The sequence below is a fragment of the Dromaius novaehollandiae genome, chromosome 12, assembly GCF_036370855.1.
Source record: "Dromaius novaehollandiae isolate bDroNov1 chromosome 12, bDroNov1.hap1, whole genome shotgun sequence".
Taxonomy (NCBI): domain Eukaryota; kingdom Metazoa; phylum Chordata; class Aves; order Casuariiformes; family Dromaiidae; genus Dromaius; species Dromaius novaehollandiae.
This window is the reverse complement of record NC_088109.1, coordinates 24,585,266-24,592,038: the sequence shown is the minus strand read 5'-3', so window position 1 is coordinate 24,592,038 and position 6,773 is coordinate 24,585,266.

The following is a 6,773-nucleotide window of genomic DNA, read 5'->3' as shown; positions in this document are numbered from 1 at the left end:
TTGCACAGCTTGTCCTGTTCGGGCCAGGGATGTGCTTGGTGTTCTGCTTCCAGCCAAGGCAGCAGGAGCCCTTCACGGGCCATGCCCGCGGTTCTCAAAACCCGTGGTTTGCGAACCAACTTTCAGAACAGCTGTTTGTTTTTGAAAATAGTCTTTATCATCTACAGATACCAGATTGATTTATGTAATCAAGGGAACTTAGTCTGCATTTGGCAAGTGAATGAGCTCCCCTGGAGGAAGAGGGTCCTTGCCCAGTTACTTGCTTCACAGGTACCACTACAAAGAGGAGCAGGGTTGCATTGGTGGGACTGAATCCCATCTTCTTCCTTTCTCTTCCCGGCACCCCAGGCCGTGGGGATGCAGAGTGATGGATTTGATTTATGAAGTGAAAATCAGTCAGCCTCCTTCTTGTCATAAGTGTCAGTGAAGGTATGAAGACTTGTGAATAGTCTCAACAAACGATCCTTACTGCTGTGGTCTCAGTTATGTTAAGTTCGTTTATACTGTTGTTCTGAATACAGCCAAATTGGGTCACCGTTAACTCTTGGGCATTCGGGAATATATTCTCCGGGGGAATACGAGCTTGCGCCCTTTTCTTCAAGGAGAGCTCTGAAAGAAATAAAGTCAATTCACTTCTGCTTATGCTGGTGGTGTCTGGAACGTCAGCAGTACTTACTGCTCAGTGATAATGACAGCTGCGATTATTAAAAGAAAAAATTGTGTATATATATATATACACACACACATATACACACACTATCAGAAAAGGGACTCTCTTCTTCCTTTCTTTTCCTGTGACTAGGGAGATAAAAAATATTTCTTTGTTACATGCAGGTCTGGAAGCTCAGTACGCAGGGGTAGGTAAGTGAATTAAGACAATAAGATCAGAAAGTGAGCAAGAATGGTAAAGGCTTTGGTATACAGTATCACTCCTGTTTGAGAAATAGCTGAAATATTTTCAAGAGTCACATGTTATGTGGCTTTAACTTTCTCTCCAGTAGTAGGTTTTGGCTCCTTAAGCTTAAAAGAGTTTGCCTGGTTTCTTGAGCCTTAAAAAATATTCCAACTGATTTAGGGGAAGATTCAAGAGAAGTCATTTTCTGTTTGTTTTCTCCCTCTGGTAGGTAGCTTGGATGCAGATGCTATTTAATGTAGTGTAACATACTGGTAGGTGAGTAACCTTTGGTGTCCTGTTAGCTGCAGAGTGCCCTGGAAGGGGTCACACTGAGAAAGGCTGCATCTGCCCCATTTTGCAGGTTCCTCTGCATTTTTTTCCTCTGCCCTGTGTAACTGCTTTCTGTGTATCCTCCTGTTCTCACATAGGTGCTATTTCTTGCTTCTTCAGAAATTTGGTATAGTTTTTCTGCTCTGTGCACCAGACCATTTTATTAATTCTCCTTAAATCCAACCTTAGGTATACAGGCATTATACTGATGAGTACAATAAAAGAACTGGAGAGACTAAAAGCTTTTTTCAAAGTCTGTCTACCATGATCTCTGTGGTTTTCAGGTATGAAGCATTATGTGCCTGATAAGTCTCAATTAAATTATCATGTATCATGAAATTGCCTCTTCAGGCAAGCATCATATACTTTTATGTGTTCTCTGAAGAAAGAGGGAAGATAATTAGAGAGATGGTGTTATTGCAGGGTAAAAATTATATAAGAATGATAGAATAAGACACGCTATGGAGGAATAGTGCTATATATATTCAAGATAGCTTAGAGGCAAATAGGGTAAATTAATTGTATCAAAATGAGCTGCAAAAATTCTATGAATTAAAAATTCAAGGATTATAATTCTGGGAGGTATGCACATTATATAGTCATACTGTCCATGAAAAAGTAAGTGAGATTAGAGAAGCTGCAAAAGCAGAAAATAGACTTTAGTTAGGTGTATACTGGCTGGCTACAGGGCTGAAGGCAGAGGCTAAAGACTTTAAATTTCATAAACCTCTGTTTCTTTGGAGCAAAATGAGAAACCCCATCAGAAAAGGTGGAGCAAATCTTGGGTTAATCCTGCGTAGTGACCAGCACAGGAATCAAGATGCCACTGTGAAGTTTGTCGTCAGATATTCAGACTTGACCTCCTGGTGGGAACAAGAAATCAAGCACAGTAAAACGTGTAACTTCCACAAGCACGCTTGCAGACCAAGTCTGTGTAAAAGGAATTTAAAAAAAACATCTGAGAGCAAAATGCTTTCAGGCACCATGTCTTGGAAAGGATGCCAGAAGCTAGCATGATTAAAAATGGAAGTAAAAGAGACCTTTTAAAGTACAAGTAATAACAAAAGATGGAAAATAGAAAAACGCATATGTTCCGATTAATTTAAATTAAAACCGTAAGATAAGCCAGAAGGAAGCTGGTGCGCCTACGGTCGTAATAAAGCACTCTGAAACCAGTTCTTTAGCAGGATGGCTCCTGAAGTCAGGCTGTTGCATTTAATAGCTAATAAATAAATAATAAACAATAATACAAGTCAAGGAAAGTAATGTAACCGGAGAGGAGTTAAATGCGCTATTTACCCTGAGCCGCACTACGGGAGCGCTGAGGGAGGCTCCCTGCCAGCCCCTCTTCTTGTGGGAGAGTCTGAGGAGCCGTCACGAATCGATGTGTCAGAGGGAGGTGGTTAAACGATCAATGAAGTAACAGCCGGCCGGGAGCAGATGGTGGGGACCTTGGTGAGAGGGGGCTTAAATGTGGACGATTAACGGTGGAGTAACCTGTCATTTAAATCGGCCTCAGTGTTGTGGAGATGAAAGGACACACTTTTTAATGTGGGGGAATAGGAGAGGTGATCTGGGAAGCTACAGGTGAGCAAGTGTGGCCTCTACACCAGCACACTGGGATAATATACTGAAGATTGTAATTTTCAGACACATGCATTAATACGGTATAATAGGAAGAGATAACATAACTTTTTTTAAAGGGAGTCATGCTTGACAAATCAATTGGATTTCTCTGAGGGACTTCATGCATTTTTGGAAAAAGGTGATCCAGCCACTATAGTCTACTTAGATTTTTCAAAGGGCTTTCAGGAAGGTCGCTTGGAAACAGCTATGTTACTCATGCGTGAAATGGATTAGTAGCTTGTTAGTGTGTAGGAAACGAAGGGGGAACCCGAAGGCCTCTGGATGGAGGGAGGCTTCCATGCGCGTGTGGATTAATCACAGCGCTTGTTCTGGTCAGCGCGGTTGTAGCTGGTCAGGGGAAGGAGTGGACAGCGAAGTGATAAATATTGCTGATGATACATATGATGCTTCTCTATTAAAAAAATACATACTCAGGAACGAGTAGGTAGTATTTCATACAAAACGCAGGGGCTGCTTAGTGAAACTATTAGGCAGCAGGTTTAAAACGACTGCAAGGAAGCACTTTTTCTTCACAGCGTGTAGTTATACAGTGGGACTCATCAGCACAGCCTGTCGCAGAGGCTTAAGCTATAACTGCTGAAAAAGAGATCCAAGGGATTTCTGGAGGCCGGCTCCCTAGGGAGCATCGAACGAAGCGGTCTCGGTGTGGGCCGGGAGGCATGCGTGGCGAAGGAGGGGTCGCGCCGGCCTCGTGCCCCCCATCCCGCCCGGCTGCGCTCAGGCCGGGCGCTCTGCTGGCTGGACCCTTGCCCTGCCCTGCTGTGTCAGTTCTTCCGCGTTCATTTTGTGACCCCCAGTGATACTCGAAGAATGTCCGTGGGCAAAAATGTTGGTTTTGAAGCATATTTTCTGTCAGGTGGAGTTGGCAACGCTTATTTTTGTGTTTGTGCATCATCTTTGGGCAGAGGGGAAACTGGGCTGCTGTATACCTTTTCGGAGGACAGGTATCTTTGAATCTCTTTTGTGAGCACGGCTGTCTCATTGTCATCAGACACGCTTATCCGTGCCACAGGCTGACATTGTCAGTGTTTACTGTAATGCCACTGGTTTAGGTATGCATCTCTAAAAAGGCTTTCTTGTTGGAGCGGAAAGTATTTGTAGCAGCCAAACTGCTCCAGGTATTTTCATCTGTTCCAGAAGAACCACAGAAATAAAGTTTGCTTTGGTCAAAAGGAATTGTGCGCTTTGCACTTGCAAGGCACGTCGCAGTCTCTCGTTGTGCCTCGCTGCCTTCCCCTTGCCCTTGGAGGGACGCAGGCCGCGCGCTGTGCGGGGGCTCGGTGCCCAGCCCGGTGCCAGCCTCACGCTGCCGCGCAGGTCCCCTGTGCTGCCGACGGTGCCGACTGACTGCTGCTTCAGGCTGTACACGGGGCAGAGCGGCAGCGTCACGTCAACAAATAACGCGTGCTATCGATCTCCAAGGTGGTGCGCTTTATATAGCTGTTCTGAACGTCTCGTTGATACCAAGAAATATAAGCTGATTACGGCTGAGATCCAAACACTGAACTTATCTTTCAGTCCCTCTAAAATCTTGGCAGGGAAAGGGACAATTTTATTTAATTACTGCACACAGAGTACTGGCAGAGGTAAGAACGGCAGGGCCGGGTAGTACAGGCTATTTTAGATGACAAAAAGAAACAAGAAGTCTGAGCCGTTGGCAGTTTTATGGACCACTGGGATGGATAGTTATGCTAGGGGATCAAAATAGTGAACTAACATTTCCCGTGTTTTAAAGGAAATGAAGAATCTTTTCCTTTTACATTAAAGAACTGAAGGGTTGAAAAACTGCTGTGTGAAAATTTCCGTAACTTGGTAGGTTTCTCACAGGTTCGGGAAGAGGCCGTGGTAGGTAGCTCCGAGGTGCATGGGGGTAACGCTGCACGGTGTTGATGTTTGGTGCGTCTGCTGGGTGGAAGAAGAGTTGTGCTTTGTTGTGTTTTGCTTTTTCCACTTCTCTCTCATAAAAGTTAGGGGTTTAAGAAACAGACACCGTACCTGTCAGCTCGTAAGTGACCACAGTGTAGAAACAGGATGTATTTTTTAGGTAAAGGCACATGTTTAGTCTTTGAAAGTCATCCGGTTGAGTAGACTCCCAGGAAGAAATCCTGGCAAAGGAGAACTTTCTTTTTTGAATTCTGTGTAACGTAGCTGTGTTGCGCTGGAGAACGTGTCTCGTTTTAATGGCAGCTGAGTCCCGCGGGACGCTCTCAGGAGAGCACGAAGTCCCTCCGTGGGCTGCCTGCTCCCTTGCCAAGCTAGTCTCAGTCCCTCGTCATTTTGATTAGCTGGCTGCTTCCCTCCCTCTCTTCACGAGGGAGAAACTAATGTTAGGGAAAATAAACCGGGTAAGAGGCTTCATTCCTGAGGGTGTGTTGACATTTATGTAATTGGCAGAAAACTATCTTCAAATTTTGATAGTCTGCAGCTGCCAGTAAATAACTGACCTTGCAGAGTGATTCATAATAATGCACGGGTGGAAATCTTCTCCATGTTCAGACCCACTTTGTTATTTCTTTTTAATATCACAATAATAAAAAGCTGGCAGTAAATTGTGGAGTATTTTCTGATTGAATGGGCACCTGTTCTGATGTATTTTCGTGGAGTGTATACTTATAATTAAATTTGGGAATGGGAAAACTTTGTCTCGAATGATGAAGCCTTGCACACTTTAAGAAACAAAGGAAGTGCTCTCTGGGGTGAGGTATGCTGGATATAATTACCTTGGATAAATAAAGCTGTAACATTTTGTATTCTGGTTCCTTCTTAAAATCATCTTGCTTGCACCTAAGGCTAAATTTGAATATAGCTACTTTGTGGTAACATACTTTTGATTTAATCTAAGCGGGGGGAGAAGCTGGTGCTAGAAAGTTGATATTAAACTGTATGACTAATTTTAGTTTTAAAATATTCTTTTTTTTCTTTTGTGCCCTAAGAGCCTTATTTTTTATGTGACTTCAGCCTTCCCTCACCAATCTCAGTGAGACTTATCTAGCACAGTGTGGAACAGCTGATTTTAAGGTGGAAAAAGTCATTAGCCCTCTCCTGCTGAGACATTGTATAGAGAACACTAGCTTATAATTTGGCTAAGTGTGAGGAAGGGGTAAATTGTTGTTTGTTATTTGACTGCTTTCCTCTTAGACTTTTTGGACTTGTTGTTTGGGCCTGTTACGTGACTTTTTTGAGCTGGTTGAAGCCTTAAGACAGCACAAAACTTGCATGGTAGGAATGTTGTGTCAGACCTGTGTAAATAGATCCGTATTCAAATTTGAGGATAATATCCCACTACAGTTAATGCTTCTTTACTGTTTTCATATGGCGCTTATATTTATAAGTGTTTTGGGGCCTTTGAGAATATTTTTTAGGAGTAATGTCTGCAGATCTGATTAGGTTAAACATACCTTATATCTGTCCCGCACAGTAGTTATGAGAGAGATGTGCTTTAAAAAAAAAAAAAAAAAGACCTCATGCTTTGAAAGCTTTTACCAAAAGGATGATTTTTATTTGTAGGAAATTAAATAGAATCTATCTTGCCAGGTTGAAAACTTTGCATTATTTTTCTTGTCTTGGGAAAGAGCTATCAAGAAGGAAGGGCAAGGGGCTACCTTCCACGTCACGTCGTTTCTTTGTGAGAAGCGGATGGAATATGGTTTCAGTGTTTCATGTGCTTCTGCTGTCCTGAGAAGCCTTGTGCTTATTTCTGAGCTAACCTCAGGCCTGAAGACAGATATGAAATGATACAGCTGATTTAAAAAATAGAAAGATTGGAAAGGTCATAACTGCCTTCTCTCCAGCGTAAAGCATTGTGCACTGCAGTATGGTGCTTTGACACTGTAGAAGCTGAGACAGAAAATAAGAATAACCAATACAAAATCTTTCAAGGTTCACATGATCTAATCTTACA